The sequence below is a fragment of the Hylobates moloch genome, unplaced genomic scaffold, assembly GCF_009828535.3.
Source record: "Hylobates moloch isolate HMO894 unplaced genomic scaffold, HMol_V3 SCAFFOLD_7, whole genome shotgun sequence".
Taxonomy (NCBI): Eukaryota; Metazoa; Chordata; class Mammalia; order Primates; family Hylobatidae; genus Hylobates; species Hylobates moloch.
Genome location: NW_026652282.1, coordinates 84,917,825 through 84,941,655, shown reverse-complemented (window position 1 = coordinate 84,941,655; position 23,831 = coordinate 84,917,825). Strand labels below are relative to the sequence as shown.

The 23,831-nt window shown below is 38.4% G+C and overlaps 1 protein-coding gene and 1 pseudogene across 1 annotated transcript in view; both read left to right on the top strand.

Moving 5' to 3' along the window:
• Positions 1–23,831, top strand: part of TMSB15A (thymosin beta 15A) — an 80,317-nt gene that overhangs the window by 34,094 nt on the left and 22,392 nt on the right. The window lies entirely within an intron of this gene.
• Positions 10,945–12,416, top strand: LOC116811140 (forkhead box protein N3-like; annotated as a pseudogene).

Genomic DNA, 23,831 nt, shown 5'->3' with positions numbered 1-23,831 from the left:
CAGGCTATTTTTTTTTAATTTTTGGTAGACATGGGGTCTCACCATGTTGCCCAGGCTGGTTTCGAACTCCTGAGCTCAAGAAATTTGCCTGCCTCGGTCTCCCAAATTGCTGCGATTACAGACATGAGCCACCGTGCCCATCCATAGGTTTGTATTTTATACATATTATATATTAATTACTCCATGTTATCTCAGGACATACTTGTGAGTAAACATTCTATTCACTCCTGATCACTTTACAATATACTTATTATGACCAGGCCTCAGATGAACTCCTCTGGAAAGTCATTGCTTTCACCATGTGACCTATGATCAAGATAGTCTTGTTAGTCATAACCTTTGGGACTTTCCCTGTATGGCAGTGGAAGTGAAATTAAATATGTGTTAGAGCATTTGATCCAGAAATGTTCAGTCCCCAAAATTTGATGATAGCTTGGAGTGCTCTCTTTTTCTCATACTTCACATCCAACTCATCAGGAAAGTCTCTTGACTCTACCTTTAAAATATATCCAGAGTCTGGCCCCTTTTCATTCCCTCCATTGCTACTACCCTGGCAAGGTCACCAACATCTATCTCCTGGATTACATTGCCTTCCAACTTGTCCCTCTGCTTTTACACTTGCTCCCTCACCATGCGTTTTCGTCATAGCAGGGAGAGTGATTTTTTTGAAGCATAAGTCAAATCTTCTCATTCCTCTGCTCAAAAATCTTATAACAAGGGTTTGAATCCCATCAATATGTTAAAAAGCCGTGAGTTCATAATGATACTCAAAAACAACAACCAAGAAGAACCTTATTGATGACATTTGTAGAATGACAGGAAACCAACTTATATTTATAAAAATTTGTAAATAAAAGGGAAGAATCAAATATTTATTCTGCCTTCCCTGTGCAAGCTGTACATAAAGATAGCCAAATTGTTGATGAAATTTTATTTTTATAGGAATATTCAGCTAATATATGAAGAAGGCAAGATAGAATTTGACTATCATCATTCAAAAACTTCTAATTAAATAAAGAATTTATACAATGATCATTAATGCCTTGTAAAAATCACAAAAAGGGAAACAGCCAGATATAATGTACTTTGTTATGGGTACCACCTATGAAATATTCTTGCCAAACATTAAACCTGAATCTGATCAGGCCTCAGCAGCAATTTAGGGCTTTATCATTGTGGATAGGCAATGAACCAAAGGCATGACAAAAGATCCAGTTTCTTTAGCAAATAATTTGAGAGAGAGGGAGAAAGACAGAGAGACTGAGAGAAACAGAGAGGTGATAAGTGAATATGTTTGCTGCTGTATGCTTGTGTGCTACTGAATATGTTATATATACACAGATATATTTTCAAACTGCAATCATATTGTAAAAATATCTGTAACCTACTATTTCAGTTAACATTTTATATCATTGCATGTTCAGAAATAATATTTAATTGATTTTTATTATCTATCAAATTAATATGCTTTCCTTTAAAGACACTGTGGAAATTAAAGCTAAGGTCACCTGTTTACCAGAGCAAGAACTGATGGTTGAATCTCACTGAGCTGGAAGCTCAGGAAAGAATAAATATGATTAGTCCAAAATTTACCTTTTTCATATTTTCTAAAATATCTAAATGACAATTTCTGACTTTAATATAATTTATACAATAGATTATTATTATAGTTAAAATTTGTCACAGGTCAGGCGCGGTAGCTCGCGCCTGTAATCCCAGCACTTTAGGAGGCCGAGGCGGGTGGATCACCTGAGGTCGGGAGTTCAAGAGCAGTCTGGCCAACACGGAGAAACCCCGTCTCTACTAAAAATACAAAATTAGACTGGCGTGGCGGCACATGGCTGTAATCCCAGCTACACGGGAGGCTAGGGCAGGAGAATCGCTTGAACCCAGGAGGCGGAGGTTGCAGTGAGCCAAGATCACAGCTTGGGCAACAAGAGCGAAACTCCGTCTCAAAAAAAAAAAAAAAGTCTGTCACAAACTTTAATCTACTAATAAAATTTCAAATTTTAATAAATCTTTCCAAATTTTTGCTACTATAAACAATGCTGCAAAGAATAGGATTATATATACATTCTATTATTTGTTTACAGTTTTTCCTGCAATAATTCTACAAGTGGATTACTTTGGTCAAAACATGAATGCTTTCAAATTTAAGAGACTTTTAGAAGTGGCACTTAAAATATACATTTATACTTATTTGCATGTTAATCAAGAGTGAGTGAATGAGCTTATATTCTCACCAGTTCACCAACCATTTTGAAAATTTGTATATGTTGATAAAACAATTGCCCTTTTTAAAGTTTATATTTTGAAAAACATTCCCTCAATGTATATATTCATAATTAGTCAGGAGGATGGTGAGAAGAGAAGGATCCAGAATTTATTATCAGGGAAGTGGCTGAGATATCAGAGAGTAGTTGAAGGCTGAAAGAGACCTGACAGTCTCATAGACAAGAGGCATAACTTAAGGATGGAACTCATCTCATAAACTCAAGGATGGAAGCATAAGATGAGGATAAGCAATGGCAATACAATAAAATGAGAAAAACTTCTGATATACTGAATCCATGCTAGCCATATATGTCCATCTGGAAAACTTCATGGAAAGCATATTACATGTGTTTTCCTATTCCTGTGACATTATCTTCCAAACATTAGAGAGAAGACATAGTAAAGAAGATAATAATGAGGATAATAAGAACTATACCAAACTCAGCATTTGAAAAAATAAATTTAGAGTTTTTCTTCCAGCAAAGAGACACTAGTTACATTGCACCAAACTTCCAACTGAGAACAACTAGAAAAGTGTGGAAAATAATTTAAAATAAAAGTTTATTTAAAGGCATCAAAAAGCTAATGATACAATAAGATGTTATGGGGGAAATACCAGGGGGAAAAAGGAAACTCAGAATGTAATCCCAATCCTTGGGGCTGATTTTTTTCTAGCAGCAGTTGGTGATGCCTAAGGATATAGGTACGATGCTAAAATGCTGTGAATTTGTGCCAAATTCCCAGAGTCATAGAGCTAAGAGCATAAAATTTGAAGTTGGGTATGTTAAGGAGAGGGGACCTTGGCAAACCACTCAGGCTTAGATAGGAACCTCTAAGAGCTACGTCAGGTAAATACGGGTGAACTGGAAATAGACCAGCCCTCCAAGGGACTGAAGTCCAAATTAATCATCTCAATCATCAATGGGATTAAAGAGATTTGGGGTTTTCCTTGCAACCTATCAAGTTGACAGAAAAAAATCTTCCCTGGAGCAAGACAACTTCATCCTAAGACTGAAATAAATAAATCTACAATTTATTATATATAGTTCTCTGAAAAAAAAAATCTAGAAGAAGATAAAATGACATGATTAAAAACCAAGCAAACAAACAAAAAAAGGACAATAAAAAACACATAAAATCCAGATAATCAGATAATGGCATTATTGTCAAGAATATAAAAGATTAAGCATTTCAGCCAAGAATTGGAAAATATATTAAAATGAATAGAATTTCTAGAATTCATAAATGCAATAACTGTAATTAAGAACAACTTTGTGATTAGCAGCATAACATAACAGATATACTTTTGTGGTCTTCACCCTTCAGATTACAATGTACATTCTTGCCTTATCACAATCTAATGCATATAAGTTCTTTTACATCTCCTTGAACAACAAGGAGGTTTGGAAAGAAGGATCTGAAGAAAATATCCAGAATGAAGTATGAAGACACAAGATGATGAAGAATACCAAAAGACATGGGGCAAAATTAAAGGAGATACAGTAAATACACCAAACATGTTTAATTGGAGTTCTAGAAGAAAGAAACGAGAGTAGTGCAAAAGCAGTATTTCAAGGTACAATGTTTGAGCAGTTTCAAAAAGTAACAAAAGATACCAAGTCACAGATGCAAGAAGCAATGTATATTTCAAGTACAGCGGGGCATGAGGAAAACCAAACCCAGGTCCATCATAGTAAAGCTGTTGAAATCCAAAGAAAAAAGCAAATATTCAAAGTAAAACAAAAACAATGGGTTATCTTCAAATGAGCAAAAATAAGACTGGGTCTATATATAATTTTTAAACAGAAATAATGTAGCTTGAAGAAAGTAATGTTATATACCCAGAGTGCTAAAGTATAATAGCTGTAGGCCTAGAATTGTGTGTTTATTTAACTTCCATTTTTGTATCTTTCAAAAAATGGAAGTTAAATAAACATCTGTGATATTGCAAAACATATATTAGATCTTCAACCCTGTTTCCTGGCATACAGCTCCTAAAACTTTTATAAACTCCAAAGTGAAGTCTTTTTGTATGCTAGGCTGGCAGCCCCTAGGTAGCTTCGGGATGGGAGATGGTCACTGGAAAGAGCAAGGCAGTATTAAACGGCTGACACTTTCAAGGGGCTGAAGGGTGAGTCAGTCACCAATGTCCAATGGATTAATCAGTCATGCATACATAAAAAGCCTACATAAAAAGTCAAAGGACAGAGTTCAGAGAGCTTCTGGATGGATGAACACATGAAAGTTCCTGGAGGGTGGCACACCTGGAGAGGGCATAGAAACCCCACATCCTTTCCTTGTACCTTGCCCCATACATCTATTTGTCTGTATTATTTGCAATATTCTTTATAATAAGCTGGTAAATGTAAGTGCTTCCCTGAGTTCTGTGAGCCATTCTAGCAAATTAATCACATTCAAAAAGAGGGTCGTAGGAACTCCAACTTGAAGGCCATCAGTCAGAAGTTCTGGAGTCCCAGACTTCCGACAGGTGGTGTCTGAAGGAGGGGGCCAGTCTTGGGGACTGAGCCCCCAACCTGTGGGATCTGATGCTATCTCCAGGTAACCTAATTTAATTTTGACACTATTGAAATTAAATTAGAGGACACACAGCAGGTGTTTACTATAAAACTGATTGCTTGCTTGTTGGTGGGGAAAACTCCCCCTCACATTTGGTCACAGAAGTCTTCTGTGCTGATGATTGTTGTGGAGTGAGAAAATAGAAAAAAGCACTTTAAGTGATTTTTTTTCATACTTGTGAAAATTTTTTTTTTTTTGAGACAGGTCTCACTCTGTCGCTGCCCAGGCTGGAGTGCAGTGACACGGTGTTGGCTCACTGCAACCTCCGCCTCCTGGGTTCAAGCAATATCCCACCTTAGCCTCTAGCGTAGCTGGGATTACAGGCATGCACCACCACGCCTGGCTAATTTTTGTTTGTCGAGACAGGGTTTTGCCATGTTTTCCAGGCTACTTGTGACTTTTTTGTTGTTGTTGTGGTTGTTGTTGTTGAGCTGGAGTCTTGCTCTTGTTGCCCAGGCTGGAATGAAATGGCACGATCTTGGCTCACTGCAACCTCCGCCTTCTGGGTTTAAGTGATTCTCCTGCCTCAGCCTCCTGAGTAGCTGGGATTACAGGCACGTGCCACCACACCCAGCTAATTTTTGTATTTTTAGTAGAGACAAAGTTTCACCATATTGGCCAGGCTAGTCTCCAACTCCTGACCTCAAGTGATCCGCCTGTCTTGGCCTCCCAAAGTGCTGGGATTACAAGCATGAGCCACCGTGCCCGGCCCTACTTGTGACATTTTAATGCAAACAAAAGCTAAGCAAATTTGTCACCAGTCAACTCAAAACTAAAGATTCATCCTCAGGCCAAAGAAATATGGTCCCAGATTGAGGCAAGTAAATACAAGAAGGAATGAGGAATAATTACATTGGCAAATACGTAGGAAAATCTAAATGAATATTGACTATATAATACAGTGATAATGTCTTTAAAGAATTTAAATATGTGTTCTCATTGTTCAGCTCTTACTTATAAGTGACAACATGCGGTGTTTGGTTTTCTGTTCCTGCATTAGTTTGTTGAGGGAGGGGAACAACACACACTGGGGCCTGTCGGAGAGGTGGGGTTGCGGGAGGCAGAGCATTGGGAAAAATAGCGAATGCATGCTGGGCTTACTACCTAGGTGATGGGTTGATCTGTGCAGCAAACCACCATGGCACACATTTAACTATGTAACAAACCTGCACATGTAGCCCAGAACTTAAGATAAAAATTAAAAATAATTTTAAAAATTAATTTAAATATATAAATATATATAATTAAAAATGCACACCAATATATTGGGAGGGGCATTAAAAGAGTTAAAATATTGGAAGGTACCTGTGTTGTCCAAGGATATGTAAAAGAACTAATGTACATTAGAGGCAAGAATGGATGTTGTAGTCCAAAAGGTAGACTACAAAAATGACAGAAGAATGTCACATTATCAATCCAAATAAGGCAAAAATTAATAATTTAAAAATAATAATTTTAAATTTTACAAAGGAAAAGAGAAAATTAGAATAGGAAAATAGATGTAAAGCAAACAGAAAAATGTTATATTTAAGCCAAATTATATGTGGAATTATGTTATATGTAATGTACTGAAGATTTCAAATAAAAACAGAGATCATAAGACTCAATTAAAAATTAATTCAATCAAATGCTCCTTAATAGGAACATATGTAAAACAAAACACAAGACATTTGGGAAAAAAATGGCAAAAAATATAGCATTAAAACACTGACCAAATGAAAGCTGGTATAACTATTCATAAGAGAAAAAATATACTTTCAGTAAAATATTACTAGAAGAAGGGATATTTTGTAAGGACAAATGGTTCAATTCAACATAAAGATGTTAATAAAACAAATTTGTGTGTACTTTTTAGCACAAAGCCAAAATATACATGGCAATAAATTGATGGAAGTAAATGGAGAAAAAAATGCACAGTAAAAACTGACAGAAGTAAATGAAGAAATGGACAAATCCACATTCTCAGTAGGAAACTTAAACATACTTCACTGAATGACAAATAAAAGAGCCACAAAATCCATTAGGTGAAGAAGATTTAAAAAACATGACTAACAAAATTTACTTAACAGAGGCCGGGCGCGGTGGCTCACGCTCGTAATCCCAGCACTTTGGGAGGCCAAGGCGGGCGGATCACGAGGTCAGGAGATCCAGACCATCCTGACTAACATGGTGAAACCCGGTCTCTACTAAAAATACAAAAAAAAAAAATTTGCCGGGCATGGTGGTGGGCGCCTGTAGTCCCAGCTACTCGGGAGGCTGAGGCAGGAGAATGGTGTGAACCCAGGAGGCAGAGCTTGCAGTGAGCCGAGATTGCGCCACTGCAATCCAGCCTGGGCGACAGAGTGAGACTCCATCTCAAAAAACAAACAAACAAAATTTACTGAACAGAAAGAACACTGCATATGACAGCACATGCAACATTTCAGAACAGATTATATGCTGACCTATAAAACAAGCCTCAAAAACGCTATAGTGGTAATACAATCTACTTTGAATGGCTGCTGAAAATTTGAGGGTATTGGTGGGTTCCCTGCCCCTCCTCCACCCCTAGTATAAATCTCAAGAATGTTAATTTCCAATATCCCTCACCTCAGGTGACACTCCTCACTCCCCAAATCCCGGACCAGAGAGGATCACAAGACTCAGACCTTTTCCCTAAACCAGGGGAACATCTCGGCTCAGCCATTACCATAACCACAGGAGGGGAAGTTTCCCATGTGGAGCCAGGATGGATATGTCAGGACCCACTAGGTCCAAGACCTCAAGAGAGTGGGAAACAGTCAGCCTGGCCTCTTGCTACTTCCCATTTAAAGGAGAGTCCGCTAGGTGTCATGTGGGTTGGAATGGAGGTGGGGAGGGGGCTCAGTCCCTCCTGCCCTGTAGGGACCTAAAGCCAAGGCTTCATGCTGACCAACTCACCCATGGTGTGTCCTTAAGGCAGTGATCTTTCACCAGTGTCCACGCAGGGCTCTCTTAAGGGGAATCTGTGTAGTCTAGAGCTCGGGGTTTGCAGAAGTTTGGGGAGGGCAGCTGAGGAAGGTGAGAGCAAGTCCCAAGCAACTTTGTTAGTGGACAAGATGGAGTCCTTACAGGAAGTCCCTTCTTCAAAGGCATAGAGAGGAGACCTCTGGGGGCTAGAGGAGACAGAATTTACTTTTCTTACTGCCCCCTAAGTTCGCTACCAGCCTAACTCCCAGGGAGCCGTTTCCAAGGGAAATACTCTTGCAGAATTGGTTAGCTACAATCAGGGCCTCAGACCCAGGTACTTGTTACAAACAGAGAGCTCAGCTATTCAGTCTTTGTCCAATGCATTACATTGTATTCCTTTATGGAAGAGGAGAAAACTTATTTGCAGAATCACCAGTTCCTTGCTGTCCCTGAAGTTTGCCTAATTATAAAATATTCAACATTATAAAATGTATATTTTGAAAATAAAGTTATTCTGCACCTTCTATCAATATGATCACCTCACGATGACCTAAAGATATTCACTGTAATCTATTTACCAATCTGGCGCACACTTTCTAGATATGCAAGGCAGATGTTTACCTACCTTAAAATATTTGTAAGTAACAAACATACATATACATACTATACATATTATTTTAAGAATTTGAAGTCACATAATTTTCTGCAAACTGATTTTTTCACATATTGTGACATCTTTTAATTCTTATTTCTTTACCAAATGTGGTTTGGATGCAGATGTTTATTATAGAATCATTTTGCTTTTCAGGGAAATTAACTGTTGATATTTGTTACACTTTCTCCTGGTAAGCAAAAGTCCTTTAGCACAGGGATATTAACACAAAGTCTGCAATATTCTTGCAAATATGTTCTTCCAGCTTTTCAGATTTTAATATTTTTTCTTTTGGCAATATAGAAAGTATTTCTAAACTTTTATTAAATTTATGACTTAGCAATAAGACAGGTAATTCTTTGGGAGTAGAGTGGGAACGGAAGAACACAGGGTGAATAGGAAGGGAACAAAAGGGGTCAGGGAAGCTGGGAGAGTTCTGAGAGGGAGCCCAGCCAGGGGGAAGGAGCAGTGGGGGATTTGGGGAGGGGACTCTACAGACACTCACCTTCTTTCAACACACCGTAGACAGAAAACTAGAGCATCCATTTCTGAAAGGGAAGAGCTCCAGTGCTCAGGATCCCCCTTAACCTCCTACCCACCTCTGGCTCTCTGGGCCTGTCCAAGGGAGTAAGCAGGTGCTTGCCTTCTGGTAACACATGTCCACCAGGAAGGAGCTGAGGTCATGCTGAGTTTTGGACAACACACTGAGGGAGTCCACAATGTCATGTTTTGTGTGCTTCAGCAGCTGCCCCCGCAGGTCTGTAGAGGAGAGGAGAAGCAAGGATTTGCGGGGGGGGGGGGGGGGGGGTGCTGACACACCCTGGCCCTGGGCCGCTGTGATTGCTCCCATCACCCCCTTACCTTGCCCAGTCTTCCCCATCACAAACTTGAGCGTTTTTATATTTCTGCTATCCTTGAAGTACTTGCACAAGCTACTCCTAGGAGAAAAAGAAGAGCAGGAGTGGGTGGTCTGGCCAGTGAGGACATTTCCAGGAGCTGGCCTGTGTCTGCTGGAGATCCTATTTCTTGTTATCATCCTGATGTGCACTACAGTTTACCCTCAACCCAAATTTGATCTGGCCCTTTCTTCTCATCTCATTTTTGGAGAGGTTCAGGATCTTGACTTTGGGGGCCTTCTTTATAATGTTAGACAGGTCATCCAGCCAGCAAACTTTGTTGTGCAAATTCAAAGACAATAACTTCTGGGGAAGAAGAGTTAGATAATAACAGAGTGATCGTTACTATCTAGGACCTCAACAACAGAACTCTCTCCTTTCTTTTGCATGTCATTGATGTGCTCATTTCCTTGCCCCCATTCTTTAATTGTTTTAAGAAGATTGGGAATGTCAACAAAAATAATGTCTACTGATTTCTCTGGAGGCTAATTTGGAAAGGTGTTCAGAAGAATAAATGGGTTCTTCTGTTCTTCTATCTGTTGGATAGAGCACTAGAGTAAGAAACAGACCCATTTCTCTTTACAGCACCTTAAGTAGGCCACATCCCTTACCCTGTATTCCACTGGTACATAGGATGAGCAACACACATTAGTACATGTGTGTGTTTGTGTGTTTGTGTGTAGTAATGAAGATTAAGAATATTGCTGCCATTGCTGAGTTAAGGAAGTAATCATGATTGCTTTCTTCTTTGTATTTTATTTGTTTTGTAAATTAAACTGTTTATAATATTTGAATTTCACAATATACATTTGTTTGAAAAATATTCACCACTTACATTTTACACAATTTACAGACCTCTGAACTTGCAGCATCATTTCTAGGAATTCATCATATGAGAGATTCTTGTTGCATGGATTTTTAAAATGTTATTATGCACTATTTAAAGTATAATAAAATTTGTTATGAGCTATTTAACATATACCAAATAATGTCAGAATATTTTTAGTTATTCCAGATCTAAAGCTTTCCTTTGATGTCTGTTGTTTTGTTAACAGACATTTAATGGGCACCTCTCTGTGTTAGGCTATAATGCTTAGTGAGAGATGCAAAGATGAGTAAGATTTGATGATTTCTACTCTCAGTGGAAATTACAAAAGTATGTATAAGGCAAATACATAAGCTTATAATGATCTTGTAGAAAAACTGCATTTATTTTGCATTTTCATAAGGAGCATGAGTCTAATATTGATGAAGAATTTTGGAGTCACCCTGAAATGTGTAAAACAGTTTCACGAACTATTAATCCTAAACCTTTAGCGAATTAAAAAACCTAACTTCTGGCCCGGGCGGGTACCGGGCGGGCGCCAGGCACAGGAGCCGGGGTTCCGGCAGCAGTTCGGCTGGGAGACGGCGCGACCCAGCGGCTGGGCCACACGCGAGTCCAGCGTCGCCGCATCCCTGGAATGCGGCCGTGAGAAGCAACGCGGGGGCAGGTGATCGAAGCCCCAAGAAGACCAGCATTCTCGTGATTATGGAGGCTCTTCTGTCCTTTCTGTGACGGAAGCAATGCTGACCTCGGTTTTCTGGACCCATTCTGACTCAGGAGTCTTCATGTAAATGGGTCCCGTCATGCCTCCCATTAAGATGCTAGAAAGCTCAGGAGTTAGTGTCTCCAGTGGACTGAGTCAGTGTTACTGGGGCAGCGGTTTCTCCAAGGCCGTTTAGGAAGACGATGACCTCGACTTTTCTCTGCCTGACATCCTATTGAAAGAGGGGACCATGGAAGATGAAGAGCTGACCAACCTGAGCCGGCTGCATGAGAGCAAGAACTTGCTGAAGAGCTTTGGGGAGTCGATCCTCAAGAGTGTCAGCCCGGTCCAGGGCTTGGACCATGACGGCCCCTGTCCCCACCCACTCTGATATGCCCTACGATGCCAGGCAGAACCCCAACTGCAACCCCCCCTTACTCCTTTAGCTGCCTCATATTTATGGCCATCGAGGACTCTCCAACCAAGCGCCTGCCAGTGAAAGATATTTACAACTGGATCTTGAAACATTTTCCATATTTTGCAAATGCACCTACTGGGTGGAAATACTCAGTGAGACACAATTTGTCGTTGAATAAGGATTTTAAGAAAGTGGACAAAGAGAGGAGTCAGAGTATTGGGAAAGGGTCGTTGTGGTGCATAGACCCAGAGTATAGACAAAATCTAACTCAGGCTTTGAAAAAGACACCTTATCACCCACACCCACACCCACACCCACACGTGTTCAATACACCTCCCACCTGTCCTCAGGCATATCAAAGCACATCAGGTCTACCCGTCTGGCCGGGCAGTACCTTCTTCAAGAGAAATGGAGCCCTTCTCCAAGGGCCATGGGACTCCCCCTGAGATACACTCCAGGAGTGATACAAAATGGAGCGCGAGTCCTGAGCTGAGAGGACTGTTTCCTGGTGTGCGGCAGCTGCCGATCAGTCCCATTGAGATGACGGCTGCTATAAGGAACAGCATCACCAGCTGCCGGATGTGGACTGAGAGCGAGCCATCGTATGGCTCCCCGGTGGTTAGTGGAGACCCCAAGGAGGATCACAACTACAGCAATGCCAAATCCTCCAACGCCCGGAGCACCTTGCCCACCAACGACTCCATCCCCTCCTCCTCCTCGGCCGACGACCACTACAAGTTTGCCAGCAAAGAGAGCCAGGAGGGCAATGAGGGCAGCGAGGGGGAGCTTCCGGAGCCACGAGAGCCCCAGCGACAGGGAAGAGGACGACAGGAAACACAGCCAGAAGGAGCCCGAGGATGCTCTGGGGGGACAGCGCGTACGCATCCCAGCACAAGAAACGCCAGGACTTTGCTAAGGCCAGGAAGGTCCCCAGCGACACACTGCCCCCTCAAAAAGAGACGCACTGTAAAGCACCCCCCGGCACCGCCCCCTACCAGGGCGAAGACGAGATTAAAGAAGCAGCGGGGTCGCTCCTGCACTTAGCAGAGATCCGATCCTGTTTGAATAACATCACCAATCGGACGGCAAAGGGGCAGAAAGAGCAAAATGAAATCACAAAAAAAATAAAAACAAGTCACTGATTTGTTTTGAACTTAAGGCCATTTGGTTTCAGCATGTCAGGAGATTTCTAATGATTTGTGGCAATATCAGCATTTTTTTTTCTCTTGTTTTGTTTTGGGTTTGGTTTTCTTTTCTTTTCTTTTTTTTAATTTGCCCCCTCTTCTTTGTTTTGGGCCCTTAAGAATTTTATTTTTAAAGGAGATTGAAGCCATATAACTCATATTGACACTCAGCTGTTTTACAAAAGCTTTTCATTATCTGAAGACAAAACTGAATAAGCTAAAATTACCATTGCTTCCTCAAGCTTGTCAGAAACCTGTGGCTGAATCCGCAAGGAGGTCAACGTCAATGCTACCGGAACACACACTCAGCACCTAGAAGGCACGTGTGCAGAGTAATCATCGTTCAGGCCCAACCCTTAGGTTTACATGACTGTGTTCTGAGTTCCCCAGCCCCTCTCCTCCTTTTATTAGATGAGATTTAGCACACTCTCAGTTATTTAAACATGCAACATTTCTTGAGTATGTATGTTGAGGCCATCTCAGCTCATAGCTGATTCAGTAACCAGTTTCATGCTGTGTCATTCACACTCACTACTTAAAACTGCCATCATGAAAATGTGCAGGAAAAATGTATCCATGTGTGTATGGGAAGCATATACACTTCTACATTTTTTAATACTCTGATTCTGTAACATTTCTGAGTTTTGTTTTGTTTTACAGAAAAAAAAGTGATAAAGCAATCAGAAGACCAAGAGTCTTACTATTGATGCTTAGGGTTATCTGACCTTGGCTGGCCAATAGACCTACATGGCCAAATTAATTTACAGGAGTAATAATTTTTCGAAAGCCATTTTTTTTTCTGATATTCATGCCAATATCATGAATAGAAAGGGAGAACCATAAAGGAGAAATAATGTGATGTTCAGTTATGTTCGTGTGAACCTAAAGAAACAATATGGAGGCAGGCACAATCAGCCAAACTCTAGGGACTTGATGGTGTTGCTTGGAAAGCATGTATACCTGCATTTTGCATTCTTTGTATGTAATCATATTGCCAAAGACAAACTATTTCATCATTTTTTGTAAATAACACTTTTCCCCAGACCTACCATAAGTTTCTGTGATGTATTGTCTTCCAGTTGTGATAAAAATTACTGAGTTGCATCAAAAATAAAAAACAAACAAAAAAACCTAACTTCTGTAGTTGTCATGAGACTTCATAGGACAGTCTATGGAAACTGCTACCCATAGTACTCTGTGTGAAATAACAACTTTAAAAAATGCTTGTTCTCAAAAGCAATGGCAACAAAAGCCAAAATTGACAAATGGGATCTAATTAAACTAAAGAGCTTCTGCACAGCAAAAGAAACTATCATTAGAGTGAACAGGCAATCTACAGAATGGGAGAAAATTTTTGCAATCTATCCATCTGACAAAGGGCTAATATTCAGAATCTACAAAAGACCTAAACAAATTTACAAGAAAAAAACAACCCCATCAAAAAGTGGGTGAAGGATATGAACAGACATTTCTCAAAAGAAGACATTTATGCGGTCAACAAACATACGAAAAAAAGCTCATCATCACTGATCATTAGAGAAATGCAAATCAAAACCACAATGAGATACCATTTCATGCCAGTTAGAATGGCAATCGTTAAGAAGTCAGGAAACAACAGATGCTGGAGAGGATGTGGAGAAATAGGAATGCTTTTACACTGTTGGTGGGAGTGTAAATTAGTTCAACCACTCTGGAAGACAGTGTGGCAATTCCTCAAGGATCTAGAACCAGAAATACCATTTGACCCAGCAATCCCATTACTGGGTATATACCCAAAGGATTATAAATCATTTTACTATAAAGACACATGCACACGTATGTTTATTGCAGCACTGTTCACAATAGCAAAGACTTGGAACCAACCCAAATGCCCATCAATGATAGACTGGATAAAGAAAATGTGGCACATATACACCATGGAATACTATGCAGCCATAAAAAGGATGAGTTCATGTCCTTTGCAGGGACATAGATGAAGCTGGAAACCATCAGCAAACTAATACAAGAACAGAAAACCAAACACCGCATGTTCTCACTCATAAGCAGGAGTTGAACAATGAGAACACGTGGACACACGGAGGGGAACATCGCACACTGGGGTCTAGCAGGGGTGGGGGGCTAGGGGATGGATAGCATTAGGAGAAATACCTAAGGTAGATGACGGGTTGATGGGCGTAGCAAACCACCATGGCACGTGTATACCTATGTAACCTGCACATTCTGCACATGTATCCCAGAACTTAAAGTATAATAAAAAAATTTTTAAAAATTGATATGGAAACACAAAGCACCTAGATTCACCAAAACAAATTTATTAAATAAAGAAGAAAATTGGAGGACAAATATTACCTAAGACTTATTAAAAGCTGTAGTAATCAAGGCAGTTTAGATATTGGCAAAGATAAATAAATAAAAGAAACAGAATAGAAAGTCCAGAAATAGACACAGACATATATGGAAAAAAAATGCTGGTTCACCTCCCTCTACTCCCTGATACTTCGCATCATATACAAATTTAAAAACACTTTTAAAGAAAACCACATAATAAAATATCCAAGTCTGAGAGCATAATTGCTACTCTGTAAGCTAGCCTACACAGTAATTTTATCCTACTCTTTCCACTATAAACAGTGTTTAGTCTAGAAGAGCTGTGGGAATGTGGATTATTTATACAAACTAGATCATTATAAGTTAGATCAACTTGCTCTGGATTTGAATCCTACATATTATCTTGTAAGCTCTGTTGCTGCAGGAGGGCATTTCCAAGCTTGTCCAATTATGTTATTTAGAAATAACCTTCTATTATTTTTCCTTTATTTTCTTGTTTACTAAGTCTCCCATTGTTCCAAGGGTCCTGGTAAAGTGTGGTTAGCAGGAACTTTGAGCATTAAAAAAAATCAAAGCTCAGTTGATGGAGAGAATAACTGAGAGCCCAAGAATATTTGAGAAAATGCCATGGGATCGTTCCAAACTTGCTTATACATCAGATATAATTAGCAGCAAGTCCTTCACTTTTAATTCAGTAGAGAATGATCTCTAAGGTGATTTCAGGTTCTAAAATTTGTTTATTAAAATTGAATAGAGTTTTTTTAATTTTTTATTTATTATTTTAGAGGTTTTATTTTAAAGGATCAAGCTTTTTGATGATATGAACAGTGAATCTGAATGCTTTATCTGTCCTTCAGAAATTCATTTCAGGGTAATTATTTATGACCAAACCTGTATTTAATTCATGGAGTGAAGCATCTTCAGAGGAGTGTGTTTTTAGCATCTTTTACCTAGGGTCACAATATTGGTGAAAAGGAAATGTTCTCCCTAATCAAATGTTCACTAACCCTCTTTACCCTAGCATGGTGTAAGGAATGAAATATACCATTCTGTGAATTTGAGTTGTGGTTTTAATTAAAATTCTTATTTGTACTCAGTCTAAATTCTCAATCTAAGTCATCTTTAATTTTTTCCAGCACAGAACTCCTGAGTTGCTTTGGATAACTTAACACACACAAAAATTAACACTAAAAATTGTGGCCAGAGTCAAGTTTGGACAGTCTTCTCAAAGAAGTCTAGTTGATATGAAGAAACTGACTTAAGAGAGAGTAAAAATTCCTAATATGCCAGGCACTCTTCTAAGTATCTTACATGAATTCTTTTAATCCTCAGAATTATCCTATAAAGTAGACGTGATTAATATTCCCATGTTACAGATGAAGAAAATTGAGGCACAGTAAGTTTCTCAACATTATCCCACTATTAAATGACAGAGACAGGTTACAAATCCAGGGGCCAAACATTACTTTACAAGGGCTCTTTGTGAGACAAACTTACCTTGGACAGATCCTCAGATATTCTGATTTAATTATTATGGAACGGGATAAGGGTGGAGGCGGTGGTCTGCTGAAGCCAACTTATACGGGATCATAAGGCAAGACCATAAAATCTTCAGGAATTTTGCACTGATTGACTTCACTATCTCACATTGGTGTGTTGAAATTGGCCATGGAAACAGTATTTATGCCATGGAAATCAGCAAATACTACAACTCAGCCTCCCAACCTGCAGCTCTGGTTGGTAAACATTTGGCAACAGATCACTAAGTGGAGAACAGATATCAGCATTTTGAAAAACTCCTCAGGTGATCCTAAGATGCAGTGGGGGTTGAATATCACTGCTGATAGACAGACTGTTAACTGTAGTTTCTCCAAGGAGTGAGATCAGAGGAGGGAGAAGATGAGATGTTCACTGCTTACTATATTTGATAGGCACATGCATTTCTTTCATAAAATAATATGCCAAATTTAAAGAAATCAATAAAGAAATATACATTTTTCAAAGTTATCTCTGCGTTTTACTTGCAGTTATAGAAATAGTGCTGATTTATAGTTAGGGCATGGCAAAGGGATGGATGTAGTCGGCAATCAGGGAAGCTTCTTTGCCACAATCTCTGAAGAAAAATTAAAGGTAGCAAAGAGTCAGTTTGTGAAGAGCGAAGAATGGATTCTGTTCAGCAGACAGAACCCACCTCTAGGGAGGAGACTTTGTGTGGCTCTGGCTTCAGGTAGGAGATAAAGATCCAGGAAAGTCAGCTGTCAGATAAAGGGAGATCTCACACCAGGAGACTGTAGCTCAGACATGAGACCAGACGTGAGATGATTGGCAAGAAGCTGGAGGAAACTTGGTCATGAAGGAATTTAATTCTAAGCAGCACAACAGAATGGAGAAAACATGGGGAAGTAAGACTGTGGCCAATTTCCGAGACTTGGAAGACAAAAAGCTCAATTAACTTGGTCAAGGATCAGAGAGGACTAACAATAAAGGTGGCCTGACAATGACCCTAAACCTAAGTTTGGACCACAGTTGCAGGATCAAAAATATCTGACTGCCAGCACAGAAATTATGCAGGAAGAGAGTAGCCACAAAGTTTATTACGTATATTCTCACTTCAACAATTGTAATACTCTAAGAATTCTAGTTGTTTCTTACAATGCAACTTCAGTGACATAAATGAAAAAGAAAATGCCATTACAATTGGTCAATATAATGAGTTCACACCATCCCCATTACATTCTAGCTTTTATGTGACACGCATTCCTTATTTTGATCCCACTTTATGATTTTTAGCAAAGAACAACTAGTGTAGTAAAAGTGCATTAAAAATAAGAAAGGTAGGTGTAGACAGAACAGAATGGACTTAAAGATAAGGAATATAAATCATACAAGAGGCCAGAATATAAAGAAGATGGTGTGTCCTCATTATGATGAAGTTGTCTTTAAATTTTCAAACAACACAGTAGAGGCAACTTTTGAGACTACAAAGTGACTCTTAATGCTGAACACTAAATGATATGATAGACAAATAACCTATCAAATCTTGTTGGTAAAACTTTGTCAGTAGCTTACTCGGATGCATCCTTTGAAAGCTGACTTATTTGCTTGAAAGTAATAAGTGTTACTGATATATCAAATAAAGTTACTACACACAAAAATTTCTGGAGCTCCTCGGGAACAGACATTCCTGTAGTGGCTACCAATGGTAGATATTCAATGAATATTTATAGAATTGAAAGCGTAGTGTGTGGCAATATGTACATTGAAAATCACTGGGGCAGATCTGAGTAGAAGTTTCCCCAAAAATTGACATGATGCTTCAGAGAAAGTTCTTGATGAAAGCATTTTAGTCACTGTAATGTGTCAACTTGGCTAGGCTATAATAGTTATTTAATCAAACAGCAATCTAGGCATTGCCGTGTAGGTTTTCTTGTAGATGTGGTTAGCAGTTGCAATCAGTTGGCTTTAAGTAAAGGATATTACTTTGAGTAATATGAGTGGGCTTCATCTAGCCAGCTGAAAGTCTTCATGAGCAAAAACTGAGGTTTCCCAGATAAAGAAAGATTCTGATGCAAGACTGTGTCAGCTCCCATATGAGCCTGCTGGCCTGCTCTATGAACTTCAAACTTGCCAGCCCCCACAATTGCATAAGCCAATTCTTTCAAATAAATTTAAATTAAAAATACTTTAAAAATATATATTCTTTGAAAATATATACTGGTTCTATTTCTCTGGAGAATCTTGACTGATACGGCCACTTACAAGAATAAAATGGGGAGTCTTCACTGACCACTTAGTAACATAATATGTGCTTCAGACTTTTACAGATTTTTTGAAATGTTATTATCTTTCCAGTCTTTTTAAGTATAGTATTGGACTTACTTCACACCATATATGAGACTATAGTGTCATTTCCTTGTTAATTTCTCTAATTATATAGCTATCAAAATTTATTTATGTTAGGTCAGCTTAACTCCTCATATTTTTTTTCTATCCCTCTAGTTTGCTTTTACTATTTTCACAATGTAATACACAAATCTCAGTACACATATAAAAAGAAAATGGACTTAATAAAATTGACTAGAAATATCTATAGGAAGCCAGAGTCAACTCAAAACTTTGTTAAGGACTTACTACTCTTGTTTTTCTTAAAATTTGTTTTACTAAATATATATTTGTATATGTTTTTTAAGCTTCTACATATTTGAACCTCAGTAATAGAGTTTTGTGTTATCCTTACTTTTTATCTTTTTAATTTATTCTTAATGCTTTCCACTAAGAATTGAGCACACACTTGGTGCCAAATACTGTTCTAGATTCTTGGGAAACATCACTGAGAGTGTGCATTCTGGGATGGGGGTGGGGAGTAGTTGGGAGACAGATAATATATAGTCAACAAAATAAGTATATTATATTAAATATTTAAGGTTATACATGCTAAGTAAAAACAAAAAACAAAACAAAACAAAAAAACAAAATCCCAGAAAACAAAAAGAAATTGGAGGATGGAGCAAGATGGCAGAATAGAAGGCTCCACTGATCACTCCCCTTGCAGGAATGCCAAATTTTACAACTATCTGCACACAAAAAAGCACCTTCACAAAAATCCAAAATCACACAGCATCTCTGGATCCACATGGGGCCTTGGGGAACTCATCACCCTGAAGGGTAGGACACAGGCCTGGCTGGCTTTGCCATCTGCTGATTGTAGAGCTCTAGAGCCTTGAGCAAACACTGGTGGTAGCCAGGTAGTTGGTACAGCTTGCCTTGGGAGAGACCCAGTGCTGTGCTAGCTTCAGGTCTGACTCAGGGCAGTTCCAGTGGTGATGGCCACAGGGGTGCTTGTGTCACCCCGCCCCCAGCTCCAGGCCATGTGGAGGAGGGGAGGAAGAGAGAGAGAGAGAGAGAGATTGATTGTTTGGGAGAATGTAAGGGAAGAGAACAAGAGTGTCTGCCTTGTAATCCAGGGAATTCTTCCGAATCTTAACCAAGACCAACACGTGTTACTTCTATGAGTCTGCAAGAACCACAGTGTTATAGAGCTTGGGGCCCAAGTTCCTTAAAATACCTGGAAAGCCTTCCCCAGATTGTGAAGAGTACAATAAATACCTAACTTTTCAACGTCCAAAAACCAACCAACATCAACAAGCATCAAGAGCAGCCAGGGAAACATAACCTCACCAAACTAAATAAGGCACCAGGGACCAATCTTGGAAAAACAGAGATGTGTGACCTCTCAGACAGAGAAGTTGAAATAGCTGTTTTGAGGAAACTTAATGGAATTCAGGATACCACAGAGAAGGAATTCAAAATTCTATCAGATAAATTTAACAAAGACATTGAAATAATTAAAAAGAATCAGGCAGAAATTTTGGAGCTGCATACTGAAGAATGCATTAATAGCAGAATTGATCACAAGAATTAGTGAGCCTGAAGGCAGTCTATTTCAAAATACATAGTCACAAGTGACAAAAGAAAAAAAATACGAAACAATGAAGCATGCCTACAGGATCTAGAAAATAGCATGAAAAGGGCAAATCTAAGAGTTATTGGGCTTAAAGAGTAGGTGGAGAAGGAGATGTTAGCTTTAAAAAGGAGGTAAAGAAAGAAATAGGGATAGAAAGTTTATTCAAAAGGATAATAATTTTTACCCTAGAATAGTATATCTGGCAAAAATATCCTTCAAACATGAAGGCGAAATAAAGACATTTGCAGATAAAAACTGAGTTTTCAGCATAGTGATCTTTTACTTCTTTGGTTAATTCCTAGGTATTTAATTTTATGTGTGCTTATGATACATGGGATTACTTTTTAAATTTCTTTTTCAAATTGCTCGCATGCTACTGATTTTATTGTGTTGATTTTGTATCCTGCAACTTTACTGAATTTGTTGATCAGTTCTAATAGTTTTCTTGTGGAGTCTTTCAGGTTTTACAAATATAGATCATAACATCTATAAATAAGGATAATTTGACTTCTTCCTTTCCAATTTGGATGCCTTTATATCTTTGTCATGTCTGATTTCTCTAGCTAGGACTCACAGTGCTATGTCAAATAACAGTGTTGACATCAGACATCCTTGTCATGTCTAGATCTTAGGGGAAAGGCTTTCAGTTTTTCCCCATTCAGTATGATACTAGCTGTGAGTCTGTTGTATATGGCTTTTATTATGTTAAGCTATGTTCCTTCTATCCTTAGTTTTTTGAGAGTTTTTCTTAATCAAGAAGGGATGTTGAACTTTATTAAATGCTTTTTCAGCACCCATTGTAATGATTACATGTTTTGTCGTTTTTTCTGTTGATATAAGATATCACACTGATTTATTTACATTTTTGGAACCATTTTTACATCCCTGGGATAAATCCCACTGGGTCATGACAAAAGATCTTTTTGAAGTACAGTTCAATTCTGTTTGCTAGTATTTTGTTGAAGGTTTTTGCATCAATATTCATCAGAGCTATTGGCCTGTAGTTTTCTTTTTCTAATGTGTCTTTGTCTGGTTCTGGTATCAGGGTAACACTGGCCTAATAGAATGGGCTTGAAATTATTCCCTCTGCCTCTATTTTTTGGAACATTTTGAGTAAGATTGGTATTAGTTCTTCTTTAAATGTTTGGTAGAATTCAGCAGTGAAGCCATTGGGTCATGGGCTTTTCCTTGCTAGGAATCTTTTCATTATGGGTTCAATCCTGTTACTTGTTATTGATATGTTCAGGTTTTGGATTTGCTCATGGTTTAATCTTACCATACTGCATGTCAAGGAAATTATCCATTTCCTTTAGATTTTCAAATTTATTGGCATATAGTTGTTCATAGTAGCCACTAATGATTCTTTGAATTTCTGTGATGTTGGTTGTAATGACTCCCTTTTCACTTCCAATTTTATTTATTTGGGTCTTCTCCCTTTGTTTCTTCATGAGTCTGGCTAAAGGTTTGTCAATTTTAAGTTTTCAAAAAACCACCTTTTTGTTTCATTGATCTTTTGTATGTTAGTCATTTCAAATTCATTTATTTCTGCTCTAATCCTTATATTTATTTTCTTCTCCTAATTTTGTATTTGGTTTGCTCTTGTTTTTCTAGTTCTTTAAGTGCATCATTAGGTATTTATTTGAAGGTTTTCTTCTTCTTTGATGTAGGCATTTATAGCTATGCATTCCCCTCTTAGTACTGCTTTTGCTGTATCCCATAGGTTTTAGTATGTTGTGTTTCCATTATCATTTGTTTCAAGAAATTTTTCAATTTCCTTCTTAATTTTTTTATTGATCCACTGGTCATTCTGGAACATATTGCTTAATTTCCATGTGTTTGTATCATTTCCAAAATTCATCTTGTTATTGATTTCTAGTCTTATTCTGTGGTGGTTAAAGAAGATGATTGACATTATTTCCATTTTTTGAATGTGTTAAGACTTATTTTGTGACCTAACATATGGTCTATTCTTGAGAATGAGCCATGTGCTAAGTAGAAGAATGTGTATTCTGCAGCTGTTAGATGAAATGTTATGTAAATATCTATTGGGTTCATTTGTTCTATACTGCAGATTAAGTCAGTTGTTTCTTTGTTGATTTTATGTCTGGAAGATCTGTCCAATGCTGCAAGTGGGGTGTTGAGGTCTCCAGCTATTATTTTACTGGGGCCTATCTCTGTCTTTAGCTTTAATAGTATTTGGTTTATATTTCTGAGTGCTCCATTGTTGGGTGCATGTATATCTGCAATTATATCCTCTTGCTAAATTGATTCCATCATTATATAATGACTTTGTCTCTCCTTACAGTTTTTGTCTAGAAATGTATTTTGTCTGATATAAGTATAGCTACTCCTGCTCTTTTTTTGGTTTCCATTGGCATGGAATATCTTTTTCCATCCCTTTATTTCTAGTCTATGTGTGTTTTTATAGGCGAAGCATGTAATAGTTCTACTTTTTTTTTTCATTCATTCAGCCACTCGATGTCTTTTGATTGGTGAATTTAGTCCATTTACATTTAATGTTATTATTGATAAGTAGGGACTTACTCCTGCCATTTTGTTATTTGTTTTCTGGTTGTTTTACAGTCTTGTCTTCCTTCTTTCCTTTGTTCCCATTTTCCTTTTAGTGAAGGTGTTTTTCTCTGATGGTATGCTTTAATTTTTTTTCCATTTTTGGTGTATGTTTTATGTTTTTCAACTTGAACTTACCATGAGGCTTGCAAATCCAATCATACTACCCACTATTTTAAACTGCTGATAACTTAACACTGATTGCATAAACAAACAAACAAACATGTAAAAAGAAAACTAACAAAAACTCTACACTTCATTTATTTATTTATTTGCAGTTGTTTTTTGTTTTGTTTTGTTTTGTTTTGAGATGGAGTTTCCCTCTTGTCGCCCAGGCTAGAGTGCAATGGTGCAATCTTGGCTCACTGCAACTTCTGCCTCCCAGGTTCAAGTGATTCTCCTGCTTCAGCCTCCCGAGTAGCTGGGATTACAGGCACCTGCCACCATGCCAGGCTAATTTTGTATTTTAAGTAGAGATGGGGTTTCACCACGTTGGCCAGGCTGGTCTCCAACTCCTGACCTCAGGTGATCTGCCTGCCTTGGCCTCCCAAAGTGCTGGGATTACAGGCATGAGCCACCACGCCTGGCCTGTTTTTTTTTTTTTTTTAATTATACTTTAAGTTTTGAGATACATGTGCAGAATGCTCAGGTTTGTTACATAGGTGTACATGTGCCATGGTGGTTTGCTGCACCCATCAACCCATTATCCAGGTTTTAAGCCCTGCATGCATTAGGTATTTGTCCTAATTATTGATGCTATCCCTCCCCTTGCCCCCGACCCCCTGACAGGCCCCAGTGTGTGATGTTCCCCTCCCTGTGTTCATGCATTCTCACTGTTCAACTCCCTCTTATGAGTAATAACATGCAGTAAAACTGTACACTTTAACTTCATCCCCTGGCTTTTTAACTTTTTTGTTTTCTCTTTATGTCTTATCGTACTGTCTACATCTTGAAAGGTTGTTGTATTTATTATTATTATTATTATTATTATTATTATTATTATTATTATTATT